Source organism: Eriocheir sinensis, unplaced genomic scaffold (assembly GCF_024679095.1).
Source record: "Eriocheir sinensis breed Jianghai 21 unplaced genomic scaffold, ASM2467909v1 Scaffold318, whole genome shotgun sequence".
In the NCBI taxonomy this organism is placed as follows: Eukaryota; Metazoa; Arthropoda; class Malacostraca; order Decapoda; family Varunidae; genus Eriocheir; species Eriocheir sinensis.
In genome coordinates, this window is record NW_026111630.1 from 305,001 (window position 1) to 317,311 (window position 12,311).

The following is a 12,311-nucleotide window of genomic DNA, read 5'->3' on the forward strand; positions in this document are numbered from 1 at the left end:
TCTCTCCCAAAGTTTCCCTCCCTCTTCCTCACGTTCTCTCCCCAAAGTTTCTCCACTCTTCCCTCACGTTCTCTCCCCAAAGTTCCTCCACTCTTCCCACGTTCTCCCCAAAGTTTCCTCCACTCTTCCCTCACGTTCTCTCCCCAAAGTTCCCCTCCCCTCTTCCTCACGTTGTCTCCCAAAGTTTCCCCTCCACTCTTCCCTCACGTTCTCTCCCCAAAGTTCCCTCTCCTCTCTTCCCTCACGTTCTCTCCCCAAAGTTTCCCCTCCACTCTTCCCTCACGTTCTCTCACCAAAGTTCCCTCTCCACTCTTCCCTCACGTTCTCTCCCCAAAGTTTCCCCTCCACTCCTCCCTCACTGTCTCTCCCCAAAGTTTCCCCTCCACTCTTCCCTCACGTTCTCTCCCAAAAGTTTCCCCTCCCCTCTTCCCGCCCACAAACCTACGCACAACCAACCTTACCACCTCACAGATGTTGCCCAACCTCTTCTTCTACCCCAATCCCTATCCCTCTCTCTACCTCCTCTCCCTCCACTCCTCCCCCCACCACACCCCTGCCTCCTACACCAAACAACCCCTTTCCCCCTTCCCCCGGTACCCTCCTTCCTCCAACCTCACACTGCTGCCTCCCACACCAAACGACCCCTCCCCCTCTCCTCTGCAGGTGCCGCCCACAGAACAGAACCCTGGAGGCGGATTAGCTGTGTCCCACCTGTCCTTACTTCCTGCCCACGTCCGTCGAGGTCACCACACCTGTGGGCATCCCGGCCAACCTCACCAACGGCGTCAGGCAGCTCGGGGACAAGAAGGTGAGAGGGAGGAGAGGAAGGGAGGTCAGACTTAACGTCGTCCTTAATGGTCTTGGGTGAGGAAGGAGATGAGGAGGGAAAGAGGAGATGAATGTGAGAAGTGAGGAGAGAAAAGGAGGTCTGAGTTCACCTATTCCTTCCTGTTCGTTGGTGAAAGAGAGGAAAAGGAGATGAGGAGAAAGGTGGTGAGGGGATGAGGAGAAAGGTGGTGAGGAAATGAGGAAGTCAAGAGGAGATGAAAGTTAAAAGTGAGGAGACAAAAGGAGCTCTAAGTTCATCTATACGTATTCCTGTCCTTTGGTGAAAGAGGAGAGAGCGGAGGTGAGGAGCAATAATAAGCAAGAGGAGAGGAGACAAAAGGAGCTCTGGGTTCATCTATTCCTTCCTCTCCCTGGTTTTCCTGTGTGAGGGTTGGAAAGAGAAACATGGAAACATGGAAATGCAGGCAACAGAAAGCCTATTGGCTCATTACGAGGTCGCCCGCTTGGGTCATTTAATCTGCTCGACCGCCACTTGGGGCTTGGTGAGCAGATGAAAGCACCTCGATATTGAGGAGCAGATGGAAGCCCCTCGTTATTCAGTTTACTCCTGACGCAGCGAAATGACGGTCGATTCTATATTTGAAGGAGTTGATGGTATTCGCATTTACTACTTTTGAGGGAAGATTGTTCCAGTGGCGGATGACTCGGTTTGAAAAGAAACTCCTTCCAATGTCTGTGTTACATCGACTCGACTGAATGGGTAAACCGTTATTTCTAGTTCTTGAGTTGGTTTGCAGTTCAAAGAATTTGGAGTAATCGACGTTATTGAACTTTTTTAGATACTTGAAGACTTGAATCATATCCCCTCGTAGGCGTCTTTTCTCCAATGTAAAGAGATTGAGTCGCTTGAGTCGTTCCTCGTACGGTTGAGCCCTGAAGGTTGGAATCATCTTTGTGGCGCGTCGTTGAATCCTTTCCAGTAAAGCAATGTCCTTTCTGTAATTGGGAGACCAAAACAGCACAGCATACTCGAGGTGCGGTCTTACCATGGAATTATACAAGGATAGCATCGTCTGGTGTTTTACACTCGAAGTTCCTCGCTATGAACCCGAGCATAATGTTGGCCTTGTTGTATGCTTTTACAGTGATTCGCGTGTTTCAGGTCACTGCTGATAGTGACTCCAAGATCCTTTTCCTCCTGCATCGCTTGCAGAGGTCTCCCATTCATGATAAATGTGTGGTTACTATTTTGGGACCCAATGTGCATGACTTTGCATTTGTCAACATTAAAAGACATTTGCCATTTTTCCGACCATTCGATAATGTGATTGAGGTCTTTCTGAATGATTTCGCAGTCGGTCTTTGTGAGGGCATCTCCACCCACCTTGGTGTCATCTGCAAATTTCGATATTGTGGATTTCAGTCCTGATTCTAGGTCATTGATATATATGATAAAGAGGATGGGTCCCAGCACTGACCCTTGAGGCCCTCCACTAGTGACTGGTAGCCAATCGGAAGGCTGTCCGTTGAGTAGTACTCGTTGTTTTCTGTCGGTGAGCCAATCTCTTATCCACGCGATCAGATTGGCTCCGATGCCCGCCGAGTGCAGTTTCTTAAGGAGTCGCTCGTGCGGTACCTTGTCGAAGGCTTTCTGAAAGTCCAGTTATATAACATCACTGGGGATGTGGGCATCCCAGTTCTTATATATACCTTGGAAGAAGTCTAATAAATTCGTTAGGCAGGAGCGCTTGTTTCTGAAGCCATGCTGGGTGTCGGAGATTATATTATTATCTTTTAGAAACTTAACAAGTTTGTCTTCAATAATCTTTTCGAATATTTTTCCTGCCATTGATGTCAAACTTATGGGCCTGTAGTTTAATGCAACGCTTTTGTCTCCTTTTTTGAAAATCGGTGTTACGTTCGCCATCTTCCAGTCTTCTGGGACCTTGTTGAGTTGTACTGACCGGTTGAATATGTTAGTGAGTAGCAGAAGTATTTGTTGTTTGAGCTCTTTTAATAACCGTGGAGACAAACTGTCAGGTCCCGTTGACTTGGTCGTGTCGAGTTTGTCAGAATAGTTTTTCACTTTTGGTCGCATATTGAGTCAATTTCCAGAGGCGTGATCCCTCTTAGCGGGTCTGGGCCCTCGGGAATGGCTTCGATGTCCTCGACTGTGAATACGGATGCGAAGTTACTGTTGAGGATTCTGGCCATCTGTTTACTGTCCTGAGTTACAGATCCAGTCTCGTCTGTCAGGGGACTAATATTGGATTTTACTTTCTGTATCTATCTTATGTAAGTGAAGAATTTATTGGATTTAGTTTTGATTTCGCGCGCTATTTGCCTTTCATAGTTGCGTTGCTACTCCGAATAAGGCTGCGACAAGCTATGAGGCTGTTGTGGTACTGTGTGCTGGCTTCGGCCGTAGCATTCTCTTTCATCAAATTATAATTCCCTTTTTTTAGGTTTACTGCCCTTTTTATTTCTCTGGTCATCCACGGTGGATCTACGGCCCCATTTACTCGCCTGGATTTCGTAGGCACTGTAGCCTTCTCTACTTGCAACAGCTTATCTTTGAAGACGTTCCACGCGTTGTCGATTGTATTGTCGGTGATGCCAAGTTGGTCCCAGGTAGTAGGGGAAGCAGTGCACGGGCTAAGTTGAAATTTCTATTTTTGTAATCTGGTATCACTGATGGATTATCTACGAGTTTGTGACATATGTTGATATTAAAACGGATTAAGTGGTGATCGCACCCATTAAGTTTCTCACCAACTGTACAGTCGCGAATGAGGTCGGGGTCGCGTACTAATACCAGATCCAGCAGATTGTTTTCTCTTGTTGGTTGAGTTACAACTTGAGTGAGGAACGAATCCTCCACCATTTCTAAAAGCCTGTTACCCTCTTGATCTCCAGTCATCAGTCCCCAGTCAATGTTAGGGCAATTAAAGTCCCCAATTATAATTGCTTCCTTGCTTTGTATTAGAGAGTGAATCTCTTCGTAGAGGGCAGTGTCATCGGCTGCCTGTTGTTTCGGAGGCCTGTATACGGTTGCAAGTGTTAGTTTCTTGTTATTTGCGGTTATTTCCACATAGACAGAATCATATTTCTCTGCGTCCTGTTTGTCTATTTTTATGGCAGGGAGTGTACTTTTTACGTAGCAAACTACTACTCCTCCTTTCTTGTGCTTTCGACTTTTGTGGAAGCTTTCGTACCAGGAATGACATTTCAGTTCTAGATGGATAGAGTTGGCCCAAGTCTCTGTGATGGCTACCACATCTGGTTTCTCTGTTGCAATATACGCCCTAATTTCGTCCTTTTGGGTATTAAACTACGTGCATTTGTGTACATGATAGAAATGTGGCCGTGACAGGTTGTACCAGTTCGCTTGTCGGAGGCGTGGTTAGTTACACAGTTTCTTGTGAGTCGCACTGACGCTACGGGTTGGTTGATCAAGGGCTCCTTTGCCCGTCCTCGCCCGCCGTTTTTGAAAGGCTTTTCGAAAGCCACTGCCTCGTCAGAAGCCTCCCGAAACGCGATCCAACCTCATTCAGATGTAGTCCATCGTTCCAAAACAAGTCTGGGCGCTCAAGGAAGTGGTGCCAGGCGTTTGTAAACGCCACGCCTTCGTCGTCACAAATTTCCTTCAGACTAGTATTGATGTTGCTCGCTTTGCTGTTGAAGCCGGCGTAAGCGCTGATTCTGGGTAGAATTCCAGAGACAATGACGTGAGCGGACTTGGTCTTGTAACGCCGAATGACCTGACGGTATTTTGATAGTAGGGCCTGAGTTTGAGTAGACTGAACGTCATTTGTCCCCGCGTGAATCAAATAAACTGTGTCTTCCTTCGCGAGTTCCGTGACAGCATCGACAGCTGAAGTAATGTCGTCCAGTTTGGCTCCCGGAATACAATAACGCCTCCGCGTCTCTGTATTCCTGCCGCAGAATTCCGTTAATTGACCTCTAACCAGCAGGTCCCTACAAGTCTAACAGATGTTTTCAGCTTGTCTGTGCCCTGAAACTGTGTCTGATCTACGCAGACCACAGCAGGAAGAATGGTCTTGTGGCGTCTAATGGATGAGTAGTGAGGAGTGGGGTGTGGTGGCGACTGGACGTGGAGGCGTTAGGAGGGCTGGTGAGAGGAGAGGGACAAGGGGAGCCAAGGGAAGATGAGGAAGAGGCGGAAGGGGTTGACTGCAGGGGAGTAGAGGAGGAGGATGTTGAGGATGTGGAGGAGGGGCAGAGGCGGAGGAGGAGGAAGGGTTGACTGGGGAGGAGTAGAGGAGGATGTTGAGGATGTGGGGGAGGGGGCAGAGGCGGAGGTGGAGGAAGGGGGGGTAGGGGTTGACTGGGGAGGAGTAGAGGAGGAGGATGTTGAGGATGTGGAGGAGGGGAGAAGAAATGTAGGAGGAGGACAGCGGCGGAGGAGGAGGAAGTGGCCGAAGGGGTGGGCTGGGGGGGAGTAGAGGAGGAGGATGTTGATGATGTGGAGGAGGGGGCCGAGTTGGAGGAGGAGGACGGGGCGGACGCGAAGAGGGCGGACGAGGTCGGGGAGGAGGAAGAGTAGGTCGTGGTGGTGATGGTGGGATGGATGGGGGAGGGGGCGGGGGTGATGGCGGTGCTGGTGGTGGAGGGTGAAGAGGGAGAAGAAGAAGACGAAGAAGAAGAAGAAGAAGACGAAGAAGAAGAAGAAGAAGAAGAAGAAGAAGAAGAAGAAGAAGAAGAAGAAGAAGAAGAAGAAGAAGAAGAAGAAGGAGGAGGAGGAGGAGGAGGGAGTTGAGGGTGTGACGTCACGATGTTCCAAAGTAAAGAATTGGAGCGTTGTAGATCCTCGTTGGTCGTTTGTAGTGCCTGAATACGTAAGTCTAAGACACAGTACCTACACATCGAGTCGCTGGTTTGGTAGTGAATCGCAGCATATTTCTTTGAACAATTACAGCAATTGAAATAGTTGGACGGCATGATTACTTTTTTAATTTTTTATTTACTGTTGCAAGACGATATATCGGTGAGCTTTACAGTTAAGATGAATTTTGTATCCGCGTGGGCTAAGGTGAACACCTGGAGGGAGGCGGCTTTAAATCGGTCGAGTCACGCGGGAGAGTTTAAGCCTTAAGGTGTGGCGTCTATGAGGGCCCACACGTGTTTTCCCTCTGGGATTAAAATTATCTGGGGGATTAAACTTTTCCTCCTTTTCAAAACAGGTGTGCTGGTATACGGGTCAAGCTTTGTACTTCTACGTTAGTGACAGATTTTCTACGTTAGTTAGACACAAGAAGCTCACTGTCTTTCACTGGGTGCTGTGTTAGGTCGTGTAGTTGTAATCCTACTGAGGAAAGACAGGAAACACAAAAAAGTCGATATATAACTTAACCGCTCAGCTCAGCAGGGAAGTCCTCTCACTGTAAGGTAATCCTCGCAACACTTCAAACACTGCGCAACACCTCAAACACTAGTTAGACGCGTCACAGCACTGAGTTAGACGTTAATCAATTAGGCTGAGTGGTGTTAAATAAGACAAGTAAACAAGCACAGTTAGTCGTTCGATTTCTGAGAAGGCGTACGGGCCTATTTAAGTAACGGTTAATTAAAAACGTGGATGAACGGATTTCAAAAGTTGTGACGTTAAAATGTAACAATTCCTGCCTCTTCCTGCTCTTCTTGGGTGAAGATTAGAAGGAAGAGATGAGGGGAAGAAGGTGTGGTAAAGGTGAGGAGATGAAAAGGAGACAAGAAGGTGTGGTAGAGGTGAGGAGATGAAAAGGTAACAAGAAGGTGTGGTAGAGGTGAGGAGATAAAAAGGTGACAAGAAGGTGTGGTAGAGGTGAGGAGATGAAAAGGTGACAAGAAGGTGTGGTAGAGGTGAGGAGATGAAAAGGTGACAAGAAGGTGTGGTAGAGGTGAGGAGATGAAAAGGTGACAAGAAGGAGTGGTAGAGGTGAGGAGATGAAAAGGTGACAAGAAGGTGTGGTAGAGGTGAGGAGATGAAAAGGTGACAAGAAGGTGTGGTAGAGGTGAGGAGATGAAAAGGTGACAAGAAGGTGTGGTAGAGGTGAGGAGATGAAAAGGAGACAAGAAGGTGTGGTAGAGGTGAGGAGATGAAAAGGTGACAAGAAGGTGTGGTAGAGGTGAGGAGATGAAAAGGTGACAAGAAGGTGTGGTGCAGGTGAGGAGATGAAAAGGAGACAAGGTGTGGTAGAGGTGAGGAGATGAAAAGGAGACAAGAAGGTGAGGAGAAGGAGGAGATAAGGGGAAGAAGGTGTGGTAGAGGTGAGGAGATGAAAAGGAGACAAGGTGTGGTAGAGGTGAGGAGATGAAAAGGAGACAAGAAGGTGAGGAGAAGGAGGAGATAAGGGGAAGAAGGTGTGGTAGAGGTGAGGAGATGAAAAGGAGACAAGAAGGTGTGGTAGAGGTGAGGAGATGAAAAGGAGACAAGAAGGTGTGGTGCAGGTGAGGAGATGAAAAGGAGACAAGAAGGTGTGGTAGAGGTGAGGAGATGAAAAGGTGACAAGAAGGTGTGGTAGAGGTGAGGAGATGAAAAGGAGACAAGAAGGTGTGGTAGAGGTGAGGAGATGTAAAGGAGACAATAAGGTGAGGTACAGGTGAGGAGATGAAAGGAGACAAGAAGGTGTGGTAGAGGTGAGGAGATGAAAAGGTGACAAAAAGGTGTGGTAGAGGTGAGGAGATGAAAAGGTGACAAGAAGGTGTGGTAGAGGTGAGGAGATGAAAAGGAGACAAGAAGGTGTGGTAGAGGTGAGGAGATGAAAAGGTGACAAGAAGGTGTGGTGCAGGTGAGGAGATGAAAAGGAGACAAGAAGGTGTGGTAGAGGTGAGGAGATGAAAAGGTGACAAGAAGGTGTGGTAGAGGTGAGGAGATGAAAAGGAGACAAGAAGGTGTGGTAGAGGTGAGGAGATGAAAAGGAGACAAGAAGGTGTGGTAGAGGTGAGGATATGAAAAGGTGACAAGAAGGTGTGGTAGAGGTGAGGAGATGAAAAGGAGACAAGAAGGTGTGGTAGAGGTGAGGAGATGAAAAGGAGACAAGAAGGTGTGGTAGAGGTGAGGAGATGAAAAGGAGACAAGAAGGTGTGGTGCAGGTGAGGAGATGAAAAGGAGACAAGGTGTGGTAGAGGTGAGGAGATGAAAAGGAGACAAGAAGGTGAGGAGAAGGAGGAGATAAGGGGAAGAAGGTGTGGTAGAGGTGAGGAGATGAAAAGGAGACAAGAGGGTGTGGAAATGGAGGAAATAAGGGGAAGAAGGTGTGGTGGAGGTGAGGAGATGAAAAGGAGACTAGAAGGTGTGGTGCAGGTGAGGAGATGAAAAGGAGACAAGAAGGTGTGGTAGAGGTGAGGAGATGAAAAGGTGACAAGAAGGTGTGGTAGAGGTGAGGAGATGAAAAGGAGACTAGAAGGTGTGGTGCAGGTGAGGAGATGAAAAGGAGACAAGAAGGTGTGGTAGAGGTGAGGAGATGAAAAGGTGACAAGAAGGTGAGGAGAAGGAGGAGATGAGGGGAAGAAGGTGTGGTAGAGGTGAGGAGATGAAAAGGAGACACGATTGTGAGGAGAAGGAGGAGATGAAAAGGAGACAAGAGGGTGTGGAAATGGAGGAAATAAGGGGAAGAAGGTGTGGTGGAGGTGAGGAGATGAAAAGGTGAAAAGAAGGTGTGGAGAAGGAGGAGATGAGGGGAAGAAGGTGTGGTAGAGGAGAGGAGGTGAAAAGGAGACAAGAAGGTGTGGTAGAGGTGAGGAGATGAAAAGGTGACAAGAAGGTGTGGTAGAGGTGAGGAGATGAAAAGAAGACAAGAAGGTGTGGTAGAGGTGAGGAGATGAAAAGGAGACAAGAAGGTGTGGTAGAGGTGAGGAGATGAAAAGAAAACAAGAAGGTGTGGTAGAGGTGAGGAGATGAAAAGAAGACAAGAAGGTGTGGTAGAAGTGAGGAGATGAAAAGGAGACAAGAAGGTGTGGAGAAGGAGGAGATGAGGGGAAGAAGGTGTGGTAGAGGTGAGGAGATGAAAAGGAGACAAGAAGGTGTGGTAGAGGTGAGGAGATGAAAAGGTGACAAGAAGGTGTGGTAGAGGTGAGGAGATGAAAAGGAGACAAGGTGTGGAGACGGAGGAGATGAGGGGATGAAGGTGTGGTAGAGGTGAGGAGATGAAAAGGTGACAAGAAGGTGTGGTAGAGGTGAGGAGATGAAAAGTAGACAAGAAGGTGTGGTAGAGGTGAGGAGATGAAAAGGAGACAAGAAGGTGTGGTAGAGGTGAGGAGATGAAAAGGTGACAAGAAGGTGTGGTAGAGGTGAGGAGATGAAAAGGAGACAAGAAGGTGTGGAGAAGGAGGAGATGAGGGGAAGGTGTGGTAGAGGTGAGGAGATGAGAAGGAGACAAGAAGGTGTTGTGGGGTGAGGAGATGATATGGTGACAAGAAGGTGTGGTAGAGGTGAGGAGATGAGAAGGAGACAAGAAGGTGTGGTAGAGGTGAGGAGATGAAAAGGTGACAAGAAGGTGTGGAGATGAAAAGGAGACAAGAAGGTGTGGTAGAGGTGAGGAGATGAAAAGGAGACAAGAAGGTGTGGTAGAGGTGAGGAGATGAAAAGGTGACAAGAAGGTGTGGTAGAGGTGAGGAGATGAAAAGGAGACAAGAAGGTGTGGTAGAGGTGAGGAGATGAAAAGGAGACAAGAAGGTGTGGAGAAGGAGGAAATGAGGGGAAGAAGGTGTGGTAGAAGTGGGTAGATGAAAAGGAGACAAGAAGGTGTGGTAGAGGAGAGAAGATGAAAAGGAGACAAGAAGGTGTGGAAAAGGAGGAGATGAGGGGAAGGGGGTGTGGTAGAGGTGAGGAGATGAGAAGGAGACAAGAAGGTGTTGTAGAGGTGAGGAGATGAAAAGGTGACAAGAAGGTGTGGTAGAGGTGAGGAGATGAGAAGGAGACAAGAAGGTGTGGTAGAGGTGAGGAGATGAAAAGGAGACAAGAAGGTGTGGTAGAGGTGAGATGAAAAGGTGACAAGAAGGTGTGGTAGAGGTGAGGAGATGAAAAGGAGACAAGAAGGTGTGGTAGAGGTGAGGAGATGAAAAGGAGACAAGAAGGTGTGGAGAAGGAGGAAATGAGGGGAAGAAGGTGTGGTAGAAGTGGGTAGATGAAAAGGAGACAAGAAGGTGTGGTAGAGGTGAGGAGATTAAAATGTGACAAGAAGGTGTGGAGAAGGAGGAAATGAGGGGAAGAAGGTGTGGTAGAAGTGAGGAAATGAAAAAGGTGACAAGAAGGTGTGGTAGAGGTGACTAGATGAAAAGGTGACAAGAAGGTGTGGTAGAGGTGAGGAGATGGAAAGGTGACAAGAAGGTGTGGTAGAGGTTAGGAGATGAAAAGGAGACAAGAAGGTGTGGTAGAGGTTAGGAGATGAAAAGGTTACAAGAAGGTGTGGTAGAGGTGACTAGATGAAAAGGTGACAAGAAGGTGTGGTAGAGGTGAGGAGATGGAAAGGTGACAAGAAGGTGTGGTAGAGGTTAGGAGATGAAAAGGAGACAAGAAGGTGTGGTAGAGGTGAGGAGATGTAAAGGTGACAAGAAGGTGTGGTAGAGGTGACTAGATGAAAAGGTGACAAGGTGTGGTAGAGGTGAGGAGATGGAAAGGTGACAAGAAGGTGTGGTAGAGGTGAGGAGATGTAAAGGTGACAAGAAGGTGTGGTAGAGGTGAGGAGATGAAAATGTGACAAGGTGTGGTAGAGGTGACTAGATGAAAAGGTGACAAGGTGTGGTAGAGGTGAGGAGATGAAAAGGTGACAAGAAGGTGTGGTAGAGGTGACTAGATGAAAAGGTGACAAGGTGTGGTAGAGGTGAGGAGATGAAAAGGTGACAAGAAGGTGTGGTAGAGGTGAGGAGATGAAAATGTGACAAGAAGGTGTGGTAGAGGTGAGGAGGTGAAAAGGTGACAAGAAGGTGAGGAGAAGGAGGAGATGAGGGGAAGAAGGTGTGGTAGAAGTGGGTAGATGAAAAGGAGACAAGAAGGTGTGGTAGAGGAGAGAAGATGAAAAGGTGACAAGAAAGTGTGGTAGAGGTGAGGAGATTAAAATGTGACAAGAAGGTGTGGAGAAGGAGGAAATGAGGGGAAGAAGGTGTGGTAGAAGTGGGTAGATGAAAAGGAGACAAGAAGGTGTGGTAGAGGTGAGGAGATGAAAAGGAGACAAGAAGGTGAGGAGAAGGAGGATATGAGGGAAAGAAGGTGTGGTAGAGGTGAGGAAATGAAAAAGGAGACAAGAAGGTGTGGTAGAGGTGAGGAGATGAAAAGGAGACAAGAAGGTGTGGTAGAGGTGAGGAGATGAAAAGGAGACAAGAAGGTGTGGTAGAGGTGAGGAGATGAAAAGACAAGAAGGTGTGGAGAAGGAGGAGGTGAGCGGAAGGTGTGGTAGTGGTGAGGAGATGAAAAGGAGACAAGAAGGTGTGGTAGAGGTGAGGAGATGAAAAGGAGACAAGAAGGTGAGGAGAAGGAGGAGATTAGGGGAGGAAGCAGTTGTAGAGGTGAGGAGATTAAAAGGTAACAAGAAGGTGAGGAGAAGGAAGAGATGAGGGGAAGAAGGTGTGGTAGAGGTGAGGAGATGAAAAGGAGACAAGAAGGTGTGGAGAAGGAGGAGATGAGGGGAAGAAGGTGTGGTAGAGGTGAGGAGATGAAAAGGAGACAAGAAGGTGTGGTAGAGGTGAGGAGATGGAAAGGTGACAAGAAGGTGTGGTAGAGGTTAGGAGATGAAAAGGTTACAAGAAGGTGTGGTAGAGGTGACTAGATGAAAAGGTGACAAGAAGGTGTGGTAGAGGTGAGGAGATGGAAAGGTGACAAGAAGGTGTGGTAGAGGTTAGGAGATGAAAAGGAGACAAGAAGGTGTGGTAGAGGTGAGGAGATGTAAAGGTGACAAGGTGTGGTAGAGGTGAGGAGATGAAAAGGAGACAAGAAGGTGTGGTAGAGGTGAGGAGGTGAAAAGGTGACAAGAAGGTGTGGTAGAGGTGAGGAGGTGAAAAGGTGACAAGAAGGTGTGGTAGAGGTGAGGAGGTGAAAAGGTGACAAGAAGGTGTGGTAGAGGTGAGGAGATGAAAATGTGACAAGAAGGTGTGGTAGAGGTGAGGAGGTGAAAAGGTGACAAGAAGGTGAGGAGAAGGAGGAGATGAGGGAAAGAAGGTGTGGTAGAGGTAGAGGTGCTCATGGTGTAGTGGTTATCACATCTGTCTAACACACAGAAGGTCCCAGGTTCGAGCCCTGGTGAGCACATCTTATTTACTTCACGAAAATAATTATTATTATGGGGATTCATTAGGTAACAGTGATCGTAAGGAAATTAGATTTAATATTGGATGTGAGGATAGAGTAAGCAGTAACAACACATTAATACCTGACTTCAGGAAGGCAGTCTATGAGGGCTTAAGAAAGCAGCTGCAGAAGCTTAGGGGAGTGAGATCAGAAGTAGGTCACGACCCAGGGCAGGAAGGGCAGTAATCTCTGGTGAGGTCACTCGTTAGGTCAGTAGCTTGGAGGGTGAGTATAATAG

At 47.8% G+C, this 12,311-nt stretch overlaps 1 non-coding gene across 1 annotated transcript; it reads left to right on the forward strand.

Annotated features, from left to right (window-relative positions):
• Positions 1-11,961: 11,961 nt before the first annotated feature.
• Trnav-aac (transfer RNA valine (anticodon AAC)) lies at positions 11,962-12,034 on the forward strand. The gene has a single exon. It is a non-coding gene; the product is annotated as a tRNA-Val (tRNA).
• The last annotated feature ends 277 nt before the right edge of the window (positions 12,035-12,311 follow it).